The sequence below is a fragment of the Mustela lutreola genome, chromosome 18, assembly GCF_030435805.1.
Source record: "Mustela lutreola isolate mMusLut2 chromosome 18, mMusLut2.pri, whole genome shotgun sequence".
NCBI classification, from domain to species: Eukaryota; Metazoa; Chordata; class Mammalia; order Carnivora; family Mustelidae; genus Mustela; species Mustela lutreola.
The window spans coordinates 16,417,085-16,443,732 of NC_081307.1; the positions used below are offsets into that span (position 1 = coordinate 16,417,085).

Sequence of the window (26,648 nt, forward strand, 5' to 3'; positions counted from 1 at the left end):
AGGATACTGTTTAGTCTCCATGTATTTGGGTTCTTTCCAAACTTCCTTTTGTGGTTGAGTTCTAGCTTTAGAGCATTGTGGTCTGAAAATATGCAGGGAATGATCCCAATCTTTTGATACCGGTTGAGTCCTGATTTAGGACCGAGGATGTGATCTATTCTGGAGAATGTTCCATGTGCACTAGAGAAGAATGTGTATTCTGTTGCTTTGGGATGAAATGCTCTGAATATATCTGTGATGTCCATCTGGTCCAGTGTGTCGTTTAAGGCCTTTATTTCCTTGCTGATCTTTTGCTTGGATGACCTGTCTATTTCAGTGAGGGGAGTGTTAAAGTCCCCTACTATTATTGTATTATTGTTGATGTGTTTCTTTGATTTTGTTATTAATTGGTTTATATAGTTGGCTGCTCCCACATTGGGGGCATAGATATTTAAAATTGTTAAATCTTCTTGATGGACAGACCCTTTGAGTATGATATAGTGTCCTTCCTCATCTCTTATTATAGTCTTTGGCTTAAAATCTAATTGATCTGATATAAGGATTGCCACTCCTGCTTTCTTCTGATGTCCATTAGCATGGTAAATTCTTTTCCACCCCCTCACTTTAAATCTGGAGGCGTCTTCGGGCTTAAAATGTGTTTCTTGGAGGCAACATATAGATGGGTTTTGTTTTTTACTCACCCCGGCCCCGGGTAAGGGCGGTGTAATTCCGCCTGGGGCAAAGACACTTGAGAATCACTACACCAGGCCCCTCCCCCAGAAGATCAACAAGAAATCCAGCCGAGACCAAGTTCACCTACCAAGGAGTGCGGTTTCAATACCAAGGAGAGCAGCAGAATTAAAGAGGAGGAGAAAGCCAAACACGGAACTCATGGCTTTTTTCCTGTGATTTTTTTTAGTCTTGCAGTTAATTTAATTTTTTCTTTTTCATTTTTTTTTTTTTTCTCGCCTTCGGGTAAAATTTTTTTTTTTTAACTGTTACCTTTTTCTTTTTTAACGATTTTTTACTAGTTTATCTAATATATATATTTTTTCTTTTTTACATTTTTCTTAGGTGTTTTCTTTTTTTAAAAATTCTTTTCTTTTCTTTTCTTTTCTTTTTTTTTTCTTTTCTTTTTGTTTTTTTTTTTCTTTCTTCCTTTTTGAACCTCTTTTTATCCTCTTTCTCCCCACTCACGATTTTGGATCTCTTCTAATTTGGTTAAAGCATATTTTCCTGGGGCTGTTGCCACCCTTTTAGTATTTTACTTGCCCCTTCATTTACTCTTATCTGGACAAAATGACAAGACATAAAAATTCAACACAAAAAAAAGAACAAGAGGCAGTACCGAAGGCTAGGGACCTAATCAATACAGACATCGGTAATATGTCAGATCTAGAGTTCAGAATGACAATTCTCAAGGTTCTAGCCGGGCTCGAAAAAGGCATGGAAGATATTAGAGAAACCCTCTCGAGAGATATAAAAGCCCTTTCTGGAGAAATAAAAGAACTAAAATCTAACCAAGGTGAAATCAAAAAAGCTATTAATGAGGTGCAATAAAAAATGGAGGCTCTAACTGCTAGGATAAATGAGGCAGAAGAAAGAATTAGTGATATAGAAGACCAAATGACAGAGAATAAAGAAGCTGAGCAAAAGAGGGACAAACAGCTACTGGACCACGAGGGGAGAATTCGAGAGATAAGTGACACCATAAGACGAAACAACATTAGAATAATTGGGATTCCAGAAGAAGAAGAAAGAGAGAGGGGAGCAGAAGGTATACTGGAGAGAATTATTGGGGAGAATTTCCCCAATATGGCAAAGGGAACGAGCATCAAAATTCAGGAGGTTCAGAGAACGCCCCTCAAAATCAATAAGAATAGGCCCACACCCCGTCACCTAATAGTAAAATTTACAAGTCTCAATGACAAAGAGAAAATCCTGAAAGCAGCCCGGGAAAAGAAGTCTGTAACATACAATGGTAAAAATATTAGATTGGCAGCTGACTTATCCACAGAGACCTGGCAGGCCAGAAAGAGCTGGCATGATATTTTCAGAGCACTAAACGAGAAAAACATGCAGCCCAGAATACTATATCCAGCTAGGCTATCATTGAAAATAGAAGGAGAGATTAAAAGCTTCCAGGACAAACAACAACTGAAAGAATTTGCAAATACCAAACCAGCTCTACAGGAAATATTGAAAGGGGTCCTCTAAGCAAAGAGAGAGCCTACAAGTGGTAGATCAGAAAGGAACAGAGACCATATACAGTAACAGTCACCTTACAGGCAATACAATGGCACTAAATTCATATCTCTCAATACTTACCCTGAATGTGAATGGGCTAAATGCCCCTGTCAAAAGACACAGGGTATTAAAAAAGAATTTAAAAGGAAAATCAGGGGCACCTGGGTGGCTCAGTGAGTTAAAGCCTCTGCCTTCAGCTCAGGTTATGATCCCAGGGTACTGAGATCGAGCCCTGCATCAGGCTCTCTGCTCATGAAGGAGCCTGCTTCCCCTCCTCCTCTCTCTGCCCACTTGTGATCTCTGTCTGTCAAATAAATAAATAAAAATCTGTAAAAAAAAATATTAAAAAATAAGAGGAAAATCGATTTAATTATAAATACAAAATATTGTGAAATGGAGTTAATATCATTTTTAATGTTTCTGGACTTCTTTTTAAGGGCCAATTTTTTCTGTAAATAGAGAAACTGCAGCAGCCATCAGGAAATTCAAATAAAAACCACAATAAGATGCCACTAGGATAGTTATAATAAAAAAGACAGATAATAGCATGTATTGACAAGGATGTAGAGAAATTGGAACCCTCTTATATTATTGGTGGAAATGTAAAATGGCACAACTGATTTGGAAAACAAAGAATCTGGCAGTTCCTCACATAGTTAAACATAGAGTTACCATATGATCAAGCAATTTCACTCCTCCATGTATCTCCAAGAGTCACAAAATACATAAATATTCATAGAAGCATTACTCATAATAGCCCAAAGTGCAAACAATACAAATGTCCATCTGATGAATGGACAAATCAATGAGATATACCCATACAGTAGAATATTATTCAGCAATAAAAAGGAACTAATTACTAATACAACATCAGTCAATCCTAAAGTGAAAGAAGCCAATCAGAAAGGAGCACATATTGTGTGATTTTGTTTATATCACATTGAAAATAGGCAATATGTAGAGTCAGAAAATAGATCTGTGGTTGCCTAGAATTGGGGAAGACAGGGTTTGGGGGTGGAGGCTAACGAATACAGTGTTTCTTTTTCGGGTAATGAAAATCTTCTAGAATTGATTGTGGTGATGGTTGTACAACTCAATGAAGATATTAAAAGCAATTAAATTGTACTCTATAAGGGGTGCCTGTGTTGCTCATTCAATGAGACATCTGACTTCCACTTAGGTCATGATATCAGGGTCCTGGGATTGAGCCCCATGTCAGGCTCCCTGCTCACTGGGGAGTCTGCTCCTCCCTCTGCCCCTCCCTACTGCTTATGTTCTCTCTTTCAAACAAATAAATAAAATCTTAAATAAATTATTCTTTAAATGGGCAAATTGTATGGTATGTGAATTACACCACAGTCGAGGTTTTTTTTGGATTTTTGTTTTTGTTTTTTTAAAGAAACAGCAAATTTTAATAAAAATTTAATTTCTATTAAATTGAAAAAAATTTTTTTTTCCCTCCAGATTTGTGAGAAGGAATTTCAAAAGTCTATGGTATGTAACACATTGAATTAATATAAAGGTCTTAAACTAGGGTTGTATTTATATTTTACTAATTCTTAATCAAAATATATGCTAGATATAGGCTATTTTGTATATAATTACTCTTTGCATGAGTTATAATGTTTTAAATAGTATTCAAATACTACAGTTATGTAAAATCTGTGAAATGAATATTCTAGTTATACAAGTACATCCTTTAAAATAATTAAGAATATATATAGTTATTTCATTTCAACCATGTTCACTAATATTGTTTATAATAGTAAAAATTTAAGACAACCAAAATGTCCAATAATAAGTATTAGTTTAGACAATATCACAACATTCAATGATATAATACTCACACATTTTTAAAAGGTTTTAGAAATAGTGATTGAAATGGAAGTGCTTGTAATACAGGATGTGGTGAACAAAACGGGTTTTAAATGAACATGTATAGTATGATCCTTTTTTATTAGAGAGATGCTCAAAACAGTGATTTGTTAAGAGCAGTGACTATTTCTGGACAGTAAGATGATTATGGATGTGTGCCTTCCCTTTCACTTGTCTATATTTACAAGTTTTTCTCAAATGGATATCTGTTTTTTGGTAATCTGGAAGATATTTTTCATTGTTTTTTAAGTAACTAAATAGCATTTTAATGTTGACAGCAACCAGCACAAGGCCCTGTATCACACCCTCAATATTTCACCTGAGGGGTTACCTCAGGTTACCCTGAAAAGAAAAAAATAAGAAATGGTGAACCTGATAGAATATATAAAAAGGCTGAGGAGCAGTCCTATCTACCCGTTTCTCATGGACTGATGGTACCTAACATTACTCAGGCTGTTTTCATCCATCATTGTGTAGTCACTGAAACCCCCCTACCATCCTCATCTTGTGGGATAAATGACAGACTGTGTGTTTCAAACAAGGTTTCCAGTTGTGAACAACAACAAGGAGTTTAGCTAGTGTAAGCCAAAGGAATGGACTGAAAATATATTGAGGGCTCAGAGAATGGGGTAAGAGTAACTGTCTAGAAAACCAGCAAGAACCAAAGGGGATCTAGAAGCTAAGAAATAACAAATTCCTGGATGGGATATCACCACACAGTACCACCTTATGTCCAGGCAATGAGACCTTGTCTTAAGGTCTGGGTTTTAAAGGACTCAACTTGGCCCTCTTCTGAATATGACCTTCTCTATGAAGCAGAAGTCTATGAAACAAAGGGAGCACCAAGTTCTGTCTTCTTGACCATGCTCTAGATACATAAGACCCCAGAATTCCTTGCATAAATAGTTCTGAATTCACTGCCAGAATGATGCAGATTTCTTCACAGGCTCAACTCCGTCAAGAAAGAACAATATCCAGGGGTGGCTAAGGTACCACTTTCTGTTGAGGGGTATAAATAGGAGTTTGGATCTGCATGTGCATATGCATAGGCACAAAATCCCTTACAGAGCAGGACAGAACCAGGAACACAAAGAAAAAGAGGGCCAGTAGACTAGGGCCAAGCCCCAGGGGTCCACTCTCCTCAAGCTTCCAGTATCCAGCAAGCTGCTCCAAGGGATCTGAGAATTCTAAATTCAAACCTGATCACTTTGTTTTTATGAAAATAACATTCGTCAAGTACAAGAACAAAAATATTATGCATATTATTAAACAGTTCATTATACTGACTTATAACTTCTAAATATTTAGTTTTATGGCATGTGGGCTTTCGTGGGTATTGTTGGGCCTTGCAAATGCTTGCAAATGCTACCATTGTCAGACACATCTAGTAACAGTATATTCTGCTCATTCTTCCAACTTTGCGCTTTTTTTCTCAGATTCTGTCTTGAAATTAAATTAACTGAGCCCAGCTAATGAGCCACACTCTTGCGGCCAGACATTGAGAAGAAGGGGATCTGGCCCTTGACAGTTTCTACAGTGGGAAGCAGAACCCCGCTGACCTACAAGACCACACACACGGTGAGAGCTTACTCCTCCCTCCATTAATTAGGAAAGGGAAGTGCATGCAAGACTGCCAAACAATACCAAACACAAATACATATGCATTTTGGGGGAAGAGGAAAATTGTTAGTTACTTAATCATCTTGGGTCAATTGAAATCAAGCCCCCTTTTGCTCACACATGACATAACCATAATAATGCTTCCTTCTTAGGATGGTTGAGAACATGAAAAAGATAACACATGTAAAAAATGTTCTCAGAGTACTATCTGAATGATCACATTAGTGTAATCACACTCTGGGGACAGATCCGGAGGCTGCTAATCAAAAATTAAAGGAAATACAGTGAATGGGGGAGACATGGACAATGAACAAGAGTGATAACAGGCATGACTGTATCTGTCTCAACACTGTCCTATTCAAATCTTTAATCGTATGTGTTCCTGCTCAGCCCTAAATTAGAATGAATATCTCTCATGTAATCTGCACAACTTCCTTACAATAAATTTTCAGGCTTCATTTGGTCATCCCCATGAACTCAATATACTCTAAGCAGGTTGTTAAGTATATTCAAGGATTTCACAATGAACAGCAGATATCCAGTCCCCATTAAAATGAAGTGCTGACATTGGAATAAGGCCACAGGAATTGTTTACTGCTACTGCTCTGGAATTATAATTATTTCTTTGTTTGGCCTTTGGAGGACTGAACCATCTGATGTAAATCTATCTTGTTTACTAATAAGATACTTGAAATCAAAATGTTGAAATGCCCGTGTATGTATGTCTATCAGCACTAGAAACCATCTTAGCACTGAGTTTACAAAAACATAGCTTCTTTGTTAATTGCCTACATTTATTATCTATGCTGGATGCATAAAATTTTATGAGATAGTCACTTTCCAATTTAACAGAGGATAAGCTAAAGCATACTGGAGAGTCTGAGAGGAAACTTGACATGGAGTAGGAGGTAAAAGATTAAAACAAAAAAATGAAGGGCTTTGTTTTAGGAGAAGATGCACATCCAAAGAGACTGCTGTCTTTGGAGATGGAGGGATTTTGCTAAGAAGTTCACCTTGATGTAAAAAGCGTTGGGAGACAAATATCCCAGGCAATTAGAGAATACACATTTGAAAGAGAATAAATCATGACAGATATAAGACACTTTGAAGAACCCCAAAATGGACACTGGGCAAGTGTAACCTGAATCTGGAACCAGGAAGATCTGTCAAAATACTATTTAATCCTTATGAGTAGAAAGGACAAAGAGTTCAAAATGCAGTATCCACAGGGACCTCTGTAAAATAAAACAATTTTGTTGCTCAGCTGTTTCTCCTCTTCCTCTTTGAAAGAACCATCTTGATTCCTTGCCCAGCAGACACCAAATTTGTTTTAACCTCGTTTTGTTATAGTGTTGGAATCTAGAAAAGCTAGGTTCATAAAATATTACTCGACAGGTAAATTTAAATGTTGCCACCTTGGATGTTCTATCTTGTTTTTCTGCTCCGTATCAGCAGTTTTCCCAAATCCAATGTGTGGGACAAAGTTGTTCTGGGAAACATGGTAGTTGGACAGTGATTATTGTTTCCAAGGTGAGCATTTTATTATCTTATGAGATATAACATCAAAGGTTATTTACAACCTATGCATGACTGCCACAGGTTTCTTGTCTGTATCCGTAAAAACATCCCTCCAGCACAGCATCACAGTAAAGGTAAAAACTGCAATCCAAAGTTATAGTAAAGTCCACCTAGAACTCTCTCCTCCTAGACACCTGAGAGGTGCTTTCTCTTTTATTCAGGTACCAACTTCGACAGCACCACATCAGTGAAGTCCTGCGTGATAGCCCTGTATAAAATACCAACTCCAGTCCCAAACAAGCTCAGAACTATTTCTCACCCCAGATGATTTTTCTCTACACTACTATGGCCACCTGGTGAGGTGCTTTTGTTTCCATATTTTGATTAGGTGCCCCTCACTCATGATAGCCTTGCATGTCCAGCACCACTGGCCCCAGCAGCACAGGTGACCAGGGCTTTGACAGCACTAGTGATGGCTCTTGGATGCAAGTGAATGTGGGTGAGTCCAGTGCGTCCTGGGATACACAGGGCAATGTGTTTGCCACTTCACTGGGTGACCCAGTAGAATGAAGCTTTACAGGAGCTGTGCTCCTTTGGGACAGTTGAAAAAAGATCACCATATTCCATCATAAATAGTGTTACTTCTCTTTCCTTTTTTCTTTTAATTCAAATTAAAAGTTCTTTCTTTGAAACAAAAGTCGACTGACAAAAATCTTATAGAACAAATTTAAAAATAAGAGCAAGCAATTGATCATTCATTATTCATGAAATAATTCACTGTCAGAGTCTTGGAATAAATTCTCACTTTTTGCCTATATTCTCACACATCTGTAGTTCGGAGGAGTAACTTCATAGGTTGTTCCAAACAGCAATTAATTGTCTGTTAGTACGTTTTAAGTGCCACTTTGTTGGGAGAAAAAAAAGATTTTCTGAAAATGTCGTCATTCTCAAAAGAGCAAGAGACTAAGTAAAGCAGAATGCAATGATTGCCTTGCTGACAGACAGTTACAAGGCAACTCGATTAAATTTATGTGCCTTATTTGCTGTGGAGCATTTTACCATTGGACCAAACCACTTCAAGCTTCTTCTCTCTCATGCCTTATTATCTCCCCCACCTCCCACCCTCCCTATGAAGCTCCAGGTCAGAATATTTAGAGAAGAACTTTTAGACTTTCCAGCTATAGGAGCAATGTGATGTATATTCTCTGCTGCAGAAAGCAAAACTGCACTGCCTGAGCCTGAATTGTAAAGTATGATTAAATCTCTTCAGTTGACAACAACTCCTTACACAGGTCTGCAGGGTTTTCCTAATATGGCCGTGCCTCTCACTTACATCTCCCAGTGTTTCCTAATCTGGACATTCTTCGACCATCTGTGCAAACAGTTTTCCATTTATCATGATTATGTAATTTTATTCTTGCCTTTTCTTCACCTTAAATGCTCACCCCTTCCCACAGCACCCACAGCACACACCACTCAACACCTCTGTCCACACTGTAACATTCTCCAAAATGGTATTTCTCAAATTTTGTATTGCTTCATCTGCTTCAGAATCACCTGAAGTCCTTCTTAAGAGTTCAGAGTCAAATTCCAACCCGTTCAATCAGATCCAAAGGGCAGGGCCCTGAAATCTGAATTTGAAAGAGGATAGCTTGTTGAAGCACAGATACATTTGAAATCAGTTGTTTCGTGTTTTCCATGAAGCCTTTCTTATTAACCCAGTTCACCAAGCAATTTCTTCATCCTCCTCGCTGGAGGTCTTACTCCCTAAACCACTTGTAAGAAATTTCCGGTATTCTGCCTGGTGACATTTCTTACTTCACTTAGTGGTTCTGTAAATGTTTGTATTAATTTTAACCTTTTGTTTGTGTGTATGCATGCTATTTTCTTCCCAATATTCCTGAGGGGGAAATGCTGATGTTTTGCTACTTTCTTGCATCAGCTCTAGGGCCCAACACATTACCTTGTGTGTGTGAAATGCATAATTCATACTGACGGATTGACTTCACCCTGGAATCATCCTGGACACTCTTGTAACTCCACTCATAGACTTCCCTTCTGCTTAGTACTGTTTCCCAGTATTTTGTCTTGACCAACGGTTCTTTTTACCTTTACTTCTCTCTGGATGAAGAGCCATTTATGTGGCTGTGAGTGCCCTGCGGATGAATCTCTAACCAAGTTTCTTTTAAATTCTATGTCAGTATATAATTACTCAGTGGCATCCCTTCATAGATGTCTAACTGAAAGCTCAAATTCAGCATATCCACAATATAGCTTATTACATTTCCCCAAAACCTCTGTATCTGCATCTGAATTCCTTTTGGTGAATGACAGCATTGTCTTTTAAGTGGGTCCTACCATTGATTTGGAAGTATTGCCTAATGCCTCCTGGTGCATGTATTCTGAAGTCAAACAGACCTGGATCCAAATTCTGTCTTACCAATAGTTATGCAATCTCAATCAAGGTATCTAAATTTTCTGAATCCCAGGCCTTTGTCTTTAAAATGGGTTCTTAATACCTACTCTAGAGGTTTCTTATGAAGATTAAATGAGCTGTTTATAAAATACTTATTAGCATACTACTTATTGTTGTTATGGCCTATGATACATATTTAGTTAAGGGTAATGATTATTATTCAGGGTTTGCTCATTTCTTGCACTGAGTCTGTTTTCTGAAGTGTTCTTCTGGCTCTGGTCTTGATTTCCCCAAATGTACTTTTCACACAGCTGGCAGTGGCTATATTCAAATCACATATGAAGTCAAGGCAAGTCCTTCAGTGACCCCCCCCCCCCAGTGCTTTCTTGATAAACAACAAATACCTTTGGGTGCCCACCATTCCTCTTACCTCATGTCTGATACAACATTTGCAATTTCTGCTATAGACAGACCCAACTTGTTTGAGTTCCTCCAGTGAGTCATGCAGATTTCAAGCCTCCCTATGTTCCACCTGGATGCATCAGGTGAGATTTGTTTTTCCAATTTATCAAGTTAATGCCTACTCAGATCTTAGGGCAACTTCCCTGATAATTTAGACCCTTCTGAATTTTCCCTTAGCATTGTGGCTTATGTTCCTTGTAGCGATTATTGTGTTTTGGTGTGGCTATAATTTGCTTGTTTATTTCTCCCAAGCAATTAAATCATATCTAATTCATCTTTTGATCCCACAGTGTTAGACACTGTGCCTGGCACGCAGTAGGTGCACCAGGGTCATCTGTCAAGTGCGATAATATGGTAAAATGAATTCTAAGTAAAAAAAAGTGTCTTCCCCAGCTCACTGAGACCCTTTTCTCCTTCCTTATCGTGGTTTACCGCGATAGGATACGATTTTGAATTTTAAGATTGGTTAGGGCATTCAAAGGAAAAGTAGTCAACTTTTTCCTCAGAAATAAGAATCCTCACAACTTGCCTGGCCCCAAGTCACTTCATTTCAGAAAGAAGCATAAAGGAAACTATCTTAGGAAAGATTATCAGTAGTTCTGTCTCTTACCAGCAAGATAAAATCCACTACACTTCATTTAGAGCCACATGGCGAGTCTGCTTCCAGAGGAACAATTCAACAGCTTTTTTTCACATGCGATGCTGATAAAACTCAAAATGGGCCACGAGGAAGAATATCATGACGATGACACCAGATTTTAGGAGGCCCAAGTACTTCTATCTTGGCAGAATTATTTATTAGATTCAAACCAGACTTAAAGTGTGTTCAACTTTTGTCTTTTCTCTTATCAGTGTGGGTCAGAAGGATCTGGGGAGTGGATCAATACATTGCCCCCCCTTGTCCTACTACATCAATGTACCTTGCATTGAACAACAGACAATTTACTTAAGCTCTGCATTTGCTGAACTTCTTTTGGATCAATAATTCATTATCTGTTATATTTGCCAATATGCAAAATGTTCAATATGCAAAATGAAAAACCTACTGTTTGCAGACTGTTATATGATTTGAGATTCAAAAGGTTTTCTCCTACTTATACTTTCACGGTATTGGCTTTGACCCTATTCTGCTTGTCAGTTTTTCTTTAAAGAATCTGCAATTCCAAGTGCTTCTCATTTAGATCGTAGCCTTGACATATAATACAAGTAGACCACTCACCTTTTCCAAAATACTTAAAGTACTATCAGATTTCCTGGCTTCTCATACCACTGTCAGGTAGGAAGGACTAACCTCTTGGGAGATCAAGGGCCATTAGATATCATTAACTTTCCCCATTCCCTTTTCTTAGGAGATGGATTTTAAACAAGTACTACACATCCCACCGTGGTCTGTGATTACATTCTATTAGACGTGATGAAGCATCTTCAGAGAAGAGAGTCATCATTATGAAGTGAGTTTAAAAACAAATTCCCATGAGATCTGATAATTATCTCATGGAGTAGAGATTATCTGCCTACAGTAAGAGGATTTATTTCGTTCATTACTGTTCTCATAATAATAGCTTGCAGCATGATCTAAAAAGGAGAGAAAAGTACACGGTCTCAGGAGAACAGAGACACCACTTCAGTTTGTATAGGAAATCAGCCATAAGGAGATGAAAGCAGAGGGTAAATAACTATCATACTCTGGGAAAGAACTTGATCAATTTTCAGTTATCTGTCATGGTTCACACTGATATAATTAAACAGAATAGCTAATTGTTAATATCGCTCAGAATCTCTGGCTTTCATTCCCATGTGCAGTCTACAAATCAGCAGGATCTGTTTAAACCAAAGTACTTCATTACCTTCCCAAATGAGGAATGTCATGATGAGAAAACCCACTAGGAGAGAGAACAAGAGAGTGAGAGAGAAAGAGAGAACGGGGGAAGGCTGTCATACCCTGACACCCGGTCAGGAGGAAGAGATGTTGTGAGCTAGCTGTTCCACCTGGGGTAGGAAGCCAGGAGCAGCTCCGAGCAGAAGACAGGAGGAAAAGTCTGGGAGTAAGACCTCATCCTTTTGTTTAGAACACATTGCTAAAATCTTGTATTTGTATGTATATTTAAGTGCAACATGGCATTCCCAAGCCAAATGTATCTTGTATGCTGTAGCACTTCAAACACATAAATAAGGAGAATGGATAGTTGAGGCCCATGGGCTCTATACAAACATTTCCGTAAAGGAATTGGGATCTGAACATCCAGAAACATACCTGTGATAAGGCTCTATGACAGCATTTTGGCCCTCCCTTTCACTTTGCTCATGAAGACTATAAGCCAGAAAGAAGAATCTTAACACTATTAGACCCAAACTGATTGTCCTTTTCCTATTAAGATATGTCAAGGTTATGTTTAAGTAACAGGGAAGTAAGTAGCATGTTTCTGTGAATAAGTGTGCCTGCGCTTTCTTAAACTTTTTAAGAATACAGTGTTTCTATGAACCTGTTGCAAGTATCCTGTGTCTTAGAATATGAAAAAGGTTTACAATCCTAGTGGATGGAAATAATACCACACTGTTTATTGCACACCCCACAGGTAGGCAACTGGGCATCTTTTCTATATATCACATTTAATCTTCAGTCTTGTGAGAAACACTCCATTTCCCAGGTGAGACGCTGAGACTCAGAGCAGTCAGGTGCCTCTTTGCCACGTGGACAAGGAAATGGCAGTAACTGAGTTTAAACCTGGATCATTCATATCCCGTGGTCTTTCTTACCTCATCATGCCTCTTTCAGTGCATCTGTTAGCTTGGCCTCAGGAAATTCTATTTGTGAAGTTCCTCAGTGTGTTTCAGCAGGTGAGGAAGTAGTTGGAAATAACAGCACCATGACTCCAACTTGTGACTTTTTGTAAGATGACCTGTTGGCAACATCCAACAAGATGGATAATCCTGAGGGCTGTCTGAAAAGTACCAGCACAGGCCTGGTTGCAACTTCAAACTCCAGGCTTCTTTCATGTCTCTCTAGGCACCATTCACACTTAGAGTGTCACCCGATTTTTCCCAAGAGAAGCTATCAGATCCCTTGAGGTTTTCTAGGCTGTAATCGTAAAAGGACAGTAAAGTGGGAAGCTGTCTTTGAAGCTTGTTCACACGTGCCTGATGCTGAATTTAAGTGTAGAGAGTGTTAGAACTCTCAGCATAGCAGTCTTAATAAAGTAGCTGATGAGGTTTCACTTGTGAATAATGGAAGAGGCAAGTCGGCCTGTGTTTGTTGTTTTTCTGAGAAAGAAAATAGGTTGGCCTGCCAGTCTGACTCTGGAAAGAATAATTTATCAGGTGATCTCATGTTTGAACACAAAGATAAGAGTTAAGAACTCTGAAACTCAGTCAGCATTAATTTTCTACTAGCAAACTAGTACCTGTCTTCAAAAATGCCATCCAAGACATTTAATGAGAGTCTCCCATGGAAAAACAGGTACCAGACATAAGCTCACTCATTGTCTTTGTCTCATACTTGTGGACACTAGAAAAACTGCCTAAGTCAATTATATTTATATTAAGATTATGCAACATAAAAGAATGATCCAAACTAAAATCCACTAATTTACCTAGAATAGGGGTTGACAAACTTTTTCTGTAAAGATCCAGATAGTTTTGTAGGCCAAATCAGGTAAATCTGTATTTATTTTTTCATAGTTATTGGCAGCAATATTTTTAACATGAGAAAAGCTTATTCACTTATACTTAAGAACAAAGTAGAAAGGGAATTTGAGTGACTTTATTTGCCTGGGCAAAACTGTGGAAGTCATGATAGAATATTCTAGTATGAATGTCTAGAATGTTCTAGAATGTCTCCTTTCTGTGGAGGATTTGCCTTCATGTCCACAGCCTGAGAAGGGTTACTTAATGAGTCTCAAGACCAGACACACAACACAGGTGAGTTGTTAAATATTCCTCAAGGGTGAATTAAGGGAGAGCCAAAAGGCAAGAAGTCCAGAGTTATTCTATCTGTGTAACCTTGCCTTTTCAAGACTCCTCAGTTCCATCTCTATGTAGTGCTTTTCTGGAGACATCAGTATTATTTTTGACATCTGGATTAATCTCAAAGTGCATTTTTTGTTATTAATTTTTTAATTTACTTGTTACATAAAGTGATATTTTCTACACAATTTTCTTACTTTGCTTTGAACATTGTCACACTGAACCTTAACTTCTCATCAAAGAGTAGTATCCTACAACAGAATGAGGCATCAAGAGATAGAGGAAAGATCATGATCTTTAGGGTCCAGGCACTTCCATGTGCACAGTTCCTCTCTAAACCCCAGTGGCCTCATGTATGAAATGGGTCAATCATTTCTAACTTCTAAAATGATTCCGAAAGTTAACACTAACAGAAGTCAGATGCTTGGCATAATGTCTAGCCCATCATAGACACACAGTGATAGCTGATGTAGTTCTAATATAGCAGGTGTTATTTTAGCTTTTTAAAATATTTATCTATTTTAGGGGTGCCTGGGTAGCTCAGTGGGTTAAGCCTCTGCCTTCAGCTCAGGTCATGATCTCAGGGTCCTGGGATCGAGCCCCGCATCGGGCTCTCTGCCCAGCGGAGTGCCTGCTTCTCCCTCTCTCTCTGCCTGCCTTTCTGCCTACTTGTGATCTCTCTCTGTGTGTCAAATAAATAAAATCTTAAAAAAATGAAAATAAATAAAATATTTATCTATTTTAGAGAAAAAGAGAGAGCATGAGCAGGAGGACGTGCAGACAGTGAGAGAAAGAGAGAAAAACAGTCTCAAGCAGACTCCCCACTGAGCATAGCTCAATACAGGGCGTGATTTCCTGACCTCAAGATTATAACCTGAACCAAAACCAAGAGTCCCACACTTCACCAACTGAGCCTCTCTGGCCCCCTGCAAGGTGCTACACTGAAAACTATGTCAGGTTTATTTCTATCACTTTGTAAGCAGTTGATGATAATGACTACTATATATGTGTTCTCTTTTTTTTTCTCTGAAGTAATACCACTATAAAAAAAAAAATCATATGAATCTTTGGAGTAGGGCTTTACACTGTTCATAACTCCCACTATTCTTTAACTCCACATTTCCCTCTTTTGACCCATTATGTTTGATAAATTAAGTTTCTAGTGAAATTTCAGGAGGCAGTGTCATTTTTCTTGCATGGACAGTGGTTCTATGCTGTCCAGACACCAAAAGACTGAATTTTATGTCACCACACTTGACTTTTTTCCAAACTCTATTTCTGTCATGTTGATGGGATGACACAGAGTTTCCTCTGTGTGTGTATACAGTAATGTATTTATTTATGAAAATCAGAACTAAGAATAAGCTTTGCTTCCTTTCATACACAAATAGGAATCTTTTCCCCTCAAACTGGCTGTCTTATTAGGTTAAAAACCTTTTCATTTTATAATGATTGGACTAATAGACCTCACCTCATTGTCGCTCATCTGTTTCTTGTCAAATTTGTTTTGGAACCCAAAACCATAAGATACCTAGGAATAAACCTAACCAAAGAGGCACAGAATCTATACTCAGAAAACTATAAAGTACTCATGAAAGAAATTGAAGAAGACACAAAGAAATGGAAAAATGTTCCATGCTCCTGGATTGGAAGAACAAATATTGTGAAAATGTCTATGCTACCTAAAGCAATCTACACATTTAATGCAATTCCTATCAAAGTACCATCCATCTTTTTCAAAGAAATGGAACAAATAATTCTAAAATTTATATGGAACCAGAAAAGACCTCAAATAGCCAAAGGGATATTGAAAAAGAAAGCCAACGTTGGTGGCATCACAATTCCGGACTTCAAACTCTATTACAAAGCTGTCATCATCAAGACAGCATGGTACTGGCACAAAAACAGACACATAGATCAATGGAACAGAATAGAGAGCCCAGAAATAGACCCTCAACTCTATGGTCAACTAATCTTCGACAAAGCAGGAAAGAATGTCCAATGGAAAAAAGACAGCCTCTTCAATAAATGGTGCTGGGAAAACTGGACAGCCACATGCAGAAAAATGAAATTGGACCATTTCCTTACACCACACACAAAAATAGACTCAAAATGGATGAAGGACCTCAATGTGTGAAAGGAATCCATCAAAATCCTTGAGGAGAACACAGGCAGCAACCTCTTCGACCTCAGCCCCAGCAACATCTTCCTAGGAACAACGCCAAAGGCAAGGGAAGCAAGGGCAAAAATGAACTACTGGGATTTCATCAAGATCAAAAGCTTTTGCACAGCAAAGGAAACAGTTAACAAAATCAAAAGACAACTGACAGAATGGGAGAAGATATTTGCAAACGACATATCAGATAAAGGACTAGTGTCCAGAATCTATAACGAACTTAGCAAACTCCACACCCAAAGAACAAATAATCCAATCAAGAAATGGGCAGAGGGGACGCCTGGGTGGCTCAGTTGGTTGAGCAGCTGCCTTCGGCTCGGGTCATGATCCCGGCGTCCTGGGATCGAGTCCCACATCGGGCTCCTTGCCCTCCGCAGGGAGCCTGCTTCTCCCTCTGACTCTGCCTTCCACTCTGTCTGCCTATGCTCGCTCTCGCTCACTCTCTCTCTGACAAATAAATAAAAAAAAAAAAAAAAAAAAAAAAAAAAATCTTAAAAAAAAAAAAAAAGAAAAGAAATGGGCAGAGGACATGAACAGACATTTCTGCAAAGAAGACATCCAGATGGCGAACAGACACATGAAAAAGTGCTCCATATCACTCGGCATCAGGGAATTACAAATCAAAACCACAATGCGATATCACCTCACACCAGTCAGAATGGCTAAAATCAACAAGTCAGGAAATGACAGATGCTGGCGAGGATGCGGAGAAAGGGGAACCCTCCTACACTGTTGGTGGGAATGCAAGCTGGTGCAGCCACTCTGGAAAACAGCATGGAGGTTCCTCAAAATGTTGAAAATGGAACTGCCCTATGACCCAGCAATTGCACTATTGGGTATTTACCCTAAAGATACAAACGTAGTGATCCAAAGGGGCACGTGCACCCGAATGTTTATAGCAGCAATGTCCACAATAGCCAAACTATGGAAAGAACCTAGATGTCTATCAACAGATGAATGGATCAAGAAGATGTGGTATATATACACAATGGAATACTATGCAGCCATCAAAAGAAATGAAATCTTGCCATTTGCGACAACATGGATGGAACCAGAGCGTATCATGCTTAGCGAAATAAGTCAAGCAGAGAAAGACAACTATCATATGATCTCCCTGATATGAGGAAGTGGTGAGCAACATGGAGGCTTAAGTGGGTAGGAGAAGAATAAATGAAACAAGATGGGATTGGGAGGGAGACAAACCATAAGTGACTCTTAATCTCACAAAACAAACTGAGGGTTGCTGGGGGGAGGGGGGTTGGGAGAAGGGGGTGGGATTATGGACATTGGGGAGGGTATGTGCTTTGGTGAGTGCTGTGAAGTGTGTAAACCTGGTGATTCACAGACCTGTACCCCTGGGGATAAAAATATATGTTTATAAAAAATAAAAAATTAAAATTTGTTTTGGAAAAAAAGAATAAATAAACAAGAAAACAATTAAGAATCCCCTTTAAAAGATTCATATGTCCAATATGATAGCGAGAATTGTACCTGTTGAAAAGACCAAACATGATTAGCTATGTGCTAGCCTCTGTTTGGCTGTATGGAATTTACCCAGAAAAGAGACTTTTTTATCTTTTGAAAGTGAGCATTATTTTCCCTTGCACTGTGACCTGAGAGCTATAGGTGGGTGTATCCTGGGCAGTGTAGGTCCTAAGGCCGTCCTCCATGTGTGCTTCCCCTCTTTTCCCAGGAATGCTGTCCATAGGCAGAACCAGGATAAATACAATGACCAGGAAAGGCCATTCTGAAGGGGAAAACATTCTGAGATGCATGTAAAAGAAAGAAGATATCGTCCCAATGGTGTTTTGAAGAAAGGGACAGAAAAATTATGAGCAAATTATACGCATGGGAGTCTTAAACATCTTTTTTATGTTTTAGAACAACATGATTCACCTATCTGACACGTGACAAGGCTCAATTTGTAGCTCTGTGTGCTTGCCTGAATCCAAAGGCCCAGGGAAAACATCCCTGGATTTCAATACCCTAATAAAGGCCCCACCTGTTACTAATAGCATGCATTTTTTACTAGAGAAGACAGACTCAGAGGCATCTGGGTGCCTCCCAAAAACTTGCCTTCCAGAGGAGAGGTATAAATGCTTCTCCATGGTCCACCATGCTTCTGGGCTTACAGCGATATCTCCTCTTTAGGCCGGAGGCACCTTGCTATTCATTCACCCATCCAACATTTTCTTTCCCTTCTCAATATCTTCAATTTCTCTTTCTCCTTTCTTCCTATGAAATAACACCCCAAAATTCTTTCCAAATTTAAAAATACCATCCCAGTGTCCTACTGTGCTATTTAGTCTTTTCGGCTAAAAAAGCTGCTAATAATCTTAAATAAGTGTTTTATGAGTTTTGACTCCTATTTCCTCCCGTCTACTCTCTTCTCTGCTTCCTACAATGAGGGTAATTTTCTCACCATGCTCCCAAAGATGTGCTCAAAATCACTAAAGCTCAATCTTCTCTACAACTGTAGGACATCTCATTTGTTCTGATTTTTTCTTCACACTTTTAAAAGTACAGGTAGATTCTGTTGGCCCTTTAGAGCTCTTTTCTCTTCTATGTCAAGAGGAACAGCAGATAGTTCAAGGTTTTCATTTTGAGCTCACATCTGTATTGCACATGCATTGTTGCTAATTAGCTTTGGAAATCAGCCCATTAAAAGTTATGGTGAATACTCTCTTCTGATAATTAACAAGATTAATCAAGAAACACGTCCAAAGAGATGGCATTTCCAGTCTCTGGACAGAAAGGCAAGCCATGGTTCACAGCTCAGTGCAAATGGTATCCAATGGAGTTAGGCAGTTGCATCCTGCTTGTCTACTCCATGCAAAGAGGTGAACTCAGATAATGCCTATCAAATGCAAGGCTAAAATCTGCCTCAAAAGCATCTCTGAACCTGCCATCATATAAGGTTAAGCTGGTGACCAAGGCTTCTATGGACTGGGCAAGGCCTTGCTCTTGATGAGCACTGATGAGCAACTGTGAGCCAGAGAGAGTGTTCTTTAGAACACCTAAATGAACACGCTACCTGACAGGAAAGTATTGCTACAATCCCATTCTTTACAGAGTTAAAGCCAAATCATACATTTCAGCCACAAGTAATTTTTTGCTTGATTTCTTCTTTGAAAGCATCATTTTGGGAAATTGTTAATGGCACTAATATTTCCTGCAAATTAATCTACCTTCAAAGTGTTCATACATGTCGGGATTAAGACTATTATACCTATTGGTTATATTACAGAGAAGAATATTTGTCCCACACACATTTTTTTCTAATTAGAATTATGTACTGTTCTTTTTTGGAAGATACAGAATTCTAGAACTTAGAATTTATCTTCAAGAGCTTCAATCTTAAAATCTTAAAAAAAAAAAAAAAGTGGGATGTCTGGGTGGCTTAGTTAGTTAAGCACCTGTCTTTAGCTAAGGTCATTATCTCAGAGTCCTGGAATGGAGCCCCACATCCGGCTTCCCACTCAGTGGGAAGCCTGCTTCTCCCTCTGCCTGCTGCTCCCCCTGCCTGCTTGTGTTCTCTCTCTCTCTAATACATAAATAAATAAAATCCTTTTTTTTTTTAAAAAAAAAAAAGCACTCATTCTAATCCCTTACAAAGGAATTACAGAGTAAAATTTCCAATGTATTCTTCATCCTAAAAATATTATAAGTCCCCTGAAGATTTTATCTAATACTTAACTTTAGGGCAGGAACTTTAGGTTTTTAAAGTAGAAATGTATTTTTAAAGTAGAAATGTAAGATTTTGGTCAGTTCTACTGGAATACCAGAGGAAACCCCCTCCTGCTAACTAGTGCAGATCTGTCTCTCTTCTTCACCTTCAACTGCAGTATATATGGTTTATTACCAGAATAGAATCCTTCACCTGAGTTCTGGTAATTCTTTAACTGTCAAAAACACTTCTATTTTTGAAGTTCTTTTCAATGATCCATTCAGAAAAGAAAGGGATCCTAAAATTTCAAAGTAATTGCTTAATTGAATTTGTTTCACACTCTTTTCCCCATCCCAATGCCTCCAACACAGACACACACACTCTGGATAACCCTATCCAGTGATAACACTTTATTTTCCTATTTTTCCCATTTTGTCTCTCTGATGTATGTATGTGCGTGCGTGCGTGTGTGTGTGTGTGTGTGTGTGTCTTTATATCATCTACGCTGCAGATTTATCCGGAATCCACTTTCGTCCTCAGTGGCCCTCTAAGTGTGTGTCTGAAATTGCAATCAGTGTGTATTCTACCCATCCTTTATGCAAGTCACCTTCATTTCCATGGATTCCATTTATAATTCTTGGCTCATTATTATATTTTTGTATGTAACTTTCAACCCTTTAGAGCTTCTTACATGCTTAGCATATTTCCATACATATTTCTCTTTAATTCCTAAATGCAAAGAAAACAAATGCTGACAGTGTTTTTTATCTTTGATCATGTATCCCTCTGTTTTTGCATCAGGAAGATTTTAAAATTCAAATGATAAATGAAAGATAATAAAAATTCAAGCAAATTTTTTTAAAAATTTGCTGAGGAACTCTCTTAAATGTTTGGGGGGGGGGTAGGCATGAGGAATCTGATGGTTACATAATTGATAGTTCTTTAGCCATTGGCTATATGGGACACACAGTTCTTCCTGGGAGATAAATCCTGATTTCTGCCAAACTCAAGAATTGCTATCTATAGAATAGGAGGTGGAAAGGGGGATAAACATTCTCATATACTCGTGAGATAAAATAATATAAATTAGTAAAGCATTTCTTGAGGACAGTTGGGCAATCTGTGTTGAAAGCCTTAAGACTGGCAATGATGAGCATGTGGAAAAGATAATTCATAAGTAATTGAACAAAAGAAAAGCCTTTCATGAACCCAGGATACAAATGAGCCATGAATTGACAAGTCTTAATTTTAAATTTTTATGGAGAAGGAAAAAAAGTAGCTGCCCTCCAAGAAACAATTCAAATCAAAGATAAAGGAGGCGAGAGGCTGACTTGGTGTGAGTGAACAAAGCTCAAAAAAAAAGTAGCTGCCATCTGGGTTAACTGCAAGCATTGGCTAAAAATTCTGTATAAAAAAATTCAGTTAATTCAGTGGATTATAAGCAGAGAGGAACAGAAATGGGCTATAGAATCTTCTCTTTAGTAATCAGAAAAATTAAGACACAGTTGCCATCAGGCAGAGAGTTAAGATACTACTAATTTTCTTCTGCTTTCATCTTTCTCTTCAAATCCAAAGTTATGACTGCAAATATATCTTTTTTAACAGCATTGTTGAGGTATCATTGCTATACAAATAACTGTACATATTTAATATGCACAACTGATGAGTCTAGACATATGCAACATACACAGAGTGGTAGCAACACTATCAGTACAATCTAGGAAATGTGTATATCCCACACCTTCTAGAATTTCCTTATATCCCTTTGGTTGCTGGCAGCAGTGGGGGTGTGCAGAATAAGAACACTTAATGTGAGACCTACCCTCATAACAAATTTTGAAGTACAAATACTGTATTGCTAACGATAGACACTATGTTGTACCACAGGTCTCTAGAACATATTGGTCTAGCAATATATCTTATAGCCTAATACCTTTATTCATGTTTTAAAATTCCTCATGTTCTTTCCATGCTGACTTGTCTTAATTCAATTCACCTAACATCCACAGAAAATCTGTAGAATGAGCCAGTAACCTTTGAACATCAGAATTTCAGCAAGTAGAACAGAGCCAGAGAGGCACTGAGCAGGTGGGCACTTCAACCTTGCTAGTCACTAGCGTGAGTGTGCAGGTGGGTGAACTCCATGTTTGCTCATGCGTGTTAGAAATACTCCATACAGAATAACTCAAATAAAACAAAATCAACACTAATCTTCATTAAAGAATGTATCACGTCCCTGGAACTCCAGGGGCAGGACCGGTCCCAGCAAACAGCTCCCTTCACGACTGCCCTTTTGATCATTCCATTCTTCCCCATTGTTCTTTCATGCACTCATTCATACCTTAATTGTGTTGCACTCTCAACAACATGCCACATAGCTTGCTAAGTTTCGGCGATATAGATAAAGAAGCTGTGACTGCTTCTTGCACAAGTACACAGACATGGGGCACCTTGGTGGCTCTGTCATTAAGCATCTGCCTTCAGCTCAGGCCATGATCCCAGTCGAACCCTGCATCGGGCTCCCTCCTCAAAGGGGAGTCTGCTTCTCCCTCTCCCACCCCCTCCTGCTTGGGTTCCCTCTCTCACTGTCTCTCTCTCTCTCTCAGATAAATAAATAAAATCTTTTTTTTTTTTAAAAAGTACACAGACATCTATGTAAACAGAGGCTCAGAAATCAATATAAAAGAGTCAAAGCAAAGAGATAGAATAGCATAATGATCAAGTCTGACTTGGTGGGCTAAGTAGGGTTTCAAGATTCCCATTTGTCATTTATGTCACTTGGGTAAGTTATTTGGTATCTATATACATCTGTTATTTATCCCTAAAACTGGATAAAATACATACATTAGAAAGTTTTTGTGAGAGTTAAGTTAAACGAAATGAAATAGCATCAATAGAAGAGCTACCATAATATTCAGGACAACCTGAATTATTCTGTCACTGTTACCATATATGTATAGTGTACAATATGTCACTTGGTCACCCTCTTCAGTGGAAAAACTCTGAAGTGGATCCGGTCCTCATGGTGGAGCAGGGGTGGTTGGAGAGAGGTTTCCTCTAGCTCTGCTACCGCACAAGATTGGGAAGTCCCGTTTGTTCTGCCCCAGGCCCTTGGTTAGGCAATTCTTTTCTCTCCAGGGTGCCTTCTCTTAACCTTTTCCACAGACACACTTACCAAGCGTGGGGAGCAGAAAATCTCATTCCACGAGTTTTCATACAAATCCTTCTCTCTCACGTAGGCCAGCCTCTCTGTGTCTTTGGTTCAGCGGGGAATGTATAGAAAGCACACAGACTAAGTTTGTGATGTAACCCTCACAGAGGTTGGGTGAGCACAGAGGGAACAGAGGAGTCCCTAAACCTGCCCTGGGGATGGGAGGGGTGGGTCAGAAAGATTTCCCCGAGAAGTCTTTTAAGATGAGTACTGTAAGAAAACAAGGAATTTTCTGGGTGCAGCCGAAAGGAAACACAGGAGAGTATCTCATGCTGAAGAAACAGACCACAGAGAGGTGCTGAATCGCTAATTATGTATTTGTGTCTAACCCATTTGTCTCCAACTGGTGAATGCAAATGGCATTTTCATACCCAGACAACAAAGGTCCTTACCAGCCAAACTGAAGAGCATCAGCCAGACATTTTCTCCAATGTTCCCTATTGCCTGTCCTGGATCGGGGAACCTCTAGGAAAATGTCAAAGACACTCAGAAAGGATCCCACTCACTTTTTGTTGTTCCACCTCCCCCACAGACATGCACTGCCTGCTCCAGGAGCGTTGCTGCTGCAGACCCAACACTGTTAGGCATGGCTGCCATGGCTACTCCACTTTGGGGCAATGCACTTTTTGGAAGAAGCAGCCACCAGGTTTAGGTGCAGAGACAGCGATTAGATTTACATTACAGAAACATCATTCTTGCTTCTGGGTGGGAACGAATTTAGGGGGAACAATTAGGAGCTTGTTCCCATAATCTAGGCACAAAATTACAGTGCCCAAATTGTGTAGTGGCACTTATGATAGAGAGAAGCAGAGAGATCTGGGAGATATTTAAGAGGACAATCAATAGCACTTTCTGATTGATTAGAGACCTAGAGCTATAGGAGGGCAAAGTCACGGATAATTTACCAGTTTCTGGGTTGAAAATTGGAGCCACAGTGGTGCTGCACAGTTCTATCAGGAGAGCCGTGTGTGTGTGTGCGTGTGTGTGTGTGTGTGTGTGTGCGTGCGCATGCGCGTGTGTGGATGATGGGTGCATATCAGAGACAGGGAAGCTGAGACAATAGTCAGAGAGTGCCTGCAGACATTTAAGTAGAGACTTTCCTCCAAACATTGCAAACTTGATCCATTTCTTTGGGCATTTCCAAACACCTAGAAAGAGGCCCTACCTTTTAGGGCAGAAGCCAGCTCTTTGCCTATTTCTTGCATGACACCTTTCCCAGCTGCCCCAGACCACACTGGCCTCCTCAGCACCTGAACTCCTGTGGCCCCAGGGTATATGTAGCTCATCTACCATCTAGCATATGTTACCTTGTATTACATTCACTTGTATTGCATATACTACCCTGTGTTACATGTAACATCTGTGTTATATATTCTTAAATTACATATACTACCTTGTGTCACAACATTCAAGTATCCCCTCTCCTAACCTATAAGAAGGATGAAAGCATAGAATTGTGGTTTTTTTTCTTTTTTCATTATTTTCTAAGCTGTTGGAAAAAACCAGAACATACAAATGTTCCAAGTGATCCAAGACTCAGCAAACAGATTCTAGAATCTTCAAGGTCAGGGAGAAGAATAAGGAGTTATATTTGGGTATTTGACATAGTAAAGGAGACAGAAGACTGAGCTTTATGCATTGTAGGGACCATTGTTGGCAGTGGAAAAGGTACAGAGTTCCTCTTAAAAAAATAATATTTCTGCTGTAAAAATGTAAAACATAAGGAGGGCAGTGTGTGAGAAGTAATTAAGGAAACTAAAGTGAGGATGATCTTTGTAAAGAAAGGAAGAGAGGGGTGCCTGGGTGGCTCAGTAGGTTAGGCCACTGCCTTTGGCTCGGGTCATGATCTCTAGGTCCTGGGATCAAGTCCCGCATCGGGCTCTCTGCTCAGCAGGGAGCCTGCTTCCCTTCCTCTCTTTCTGCCTGCCTCTCTGCCTACTTGTGATCTCTCTCTGTCAAATAAATAAATAAAATCTTAAAAAAAAAAAAGAAAGGATGGGAGAAATTATAAAACTACTGTATGTTAATGATATTAATACTTAAGCATTCTATAATGTTTGCTACATGTCAGGCATTATTCTACACACTTTACTTATTACTGTGATCATTACAACAACGCTATGAAGCAGGAACTAATATTACCCTCTCTTTAAAGATGATACTAATCACTTCCCGCAGGCCCCATGTCCTAGTATCATCACCTTGGGGGTTAGGATTTCAGCACGGGAATCTGAGGATGTACAGCACATTACAGTGACTTCCCCAAAATCACACAGCCAGGAAGTCTAACCAAAGGCAGGATTCTAATGTAAGCAATCCAGGCTCCAAACCCAAATAAGCTTAGTTTTTAAAAGAATAAGCAAATGTGAGGGGGAAAGTCTCAATTTAGAGAAGAAGGTTGCAATTAGAAATACAAGCATATTGGGGAGTGTGGGCGGCTCAGTCATTAAGTGTCTGCCTTAGGCTCAGGTCATGATCCCAGGGTCCTGGGATAGAGCCCCACATCAGGCTCCTTGTTCTATGGGAAGCCTGCTTCTCTCTCTCCCACTCCCCCTGCTTGTGTTCCTTCTCTCGCTGTCTCTCTCTGTGTCAAATAAATAAATGAAAGCTTTAAAAAAAGAGGGGGGGGATACAAACACATTGAGTGTTTTAATGGGTATACCTTCCATGTGACCTGTTCCCAAAAGAAATAAATGTTCTACCATATGAAACCTAGCATAAAATTCTTAAAAGACCATAATGGCTACCATTTATTTATTAAATGTGTACTGTATATCAGGCATAATGCCAAGGAAGCTAAAGAACTTCCACGTATTATTTTTAATTTTTACCTGAGTTCTGTTAAATAATTACTAGTCCTGCATTATACCTAGGAATATTGAGCTTTAAAATGGTGGTCATTTACACACAGCAAGTGGAAGGACAGAACTGGGGCTCAAATCTATGCCTGAGCAATCTCAAAATCCAACTTATTTCTACTACCTCTTCTGTCCCAGAGTAGATGTCTGTGTCCCACTAAAATTCCTATGGTGAAACCCTACCCCAATATGTGATGGTATTGGGGGGGGGGTAATCAGGATTAGATGAGGTCATGAGGAAGGAGCCCACAAGAAGGGGATTAGTGCCCTCGTAAGAGACACAAGAAACCTTCCCTCCTCACTCTCTCCCCATCTCAGAACACACCAAGAAATTGGCAGTCTGGCACCTGGCAGAGAGCTTCCCCCGAACTAGACCCTGCTGGCATCCTGACCTCCAACTTCCAGCCTCCGAAACTGTAAAAATAAATTTGTGTTAGCGTATACCACCAGTCTAAGGTACTTTGTTATGACAGCCCACGCTGACTAAGACCCCTTAAAACAATATTCTAGGACTCTGAGTTTACAAAGCTGACAATCCGTAGAGGTCACCCCCCTAAACTCCTGCAGCTCCTTGAATCCCATCTGTGTTTCAATGGGTGAAGAAGCTTGCTTTCTCCATGTGGTGTTGGATATAATTCGGTGTTTGGGACAAAGGT

General features: G+C 39.2%; 1 long non-coding RNA gene across 1 annotated transcript in view; it reads right to left on the minus strand.

Annotated features, from left to right (window-relative positions):
• Nucleotides 1–26,648, minus strand: part of LOC131820381 (uncharacterized) — a 242,762-nt gene that overhangs the window by 172,928 nt on the left and 43,186 nt on the right. The window contains exon 4 of the long non-coding RNA XR_009349615.1: nucleotides 12,875–13,017. This is a non-coding gene — a long non-coding RNA (uncharacterized LOC131820381). The remainder of the gene's footprint in view (nucleotides 1–12,874; nucleotides 13,018–26,648) is intronic.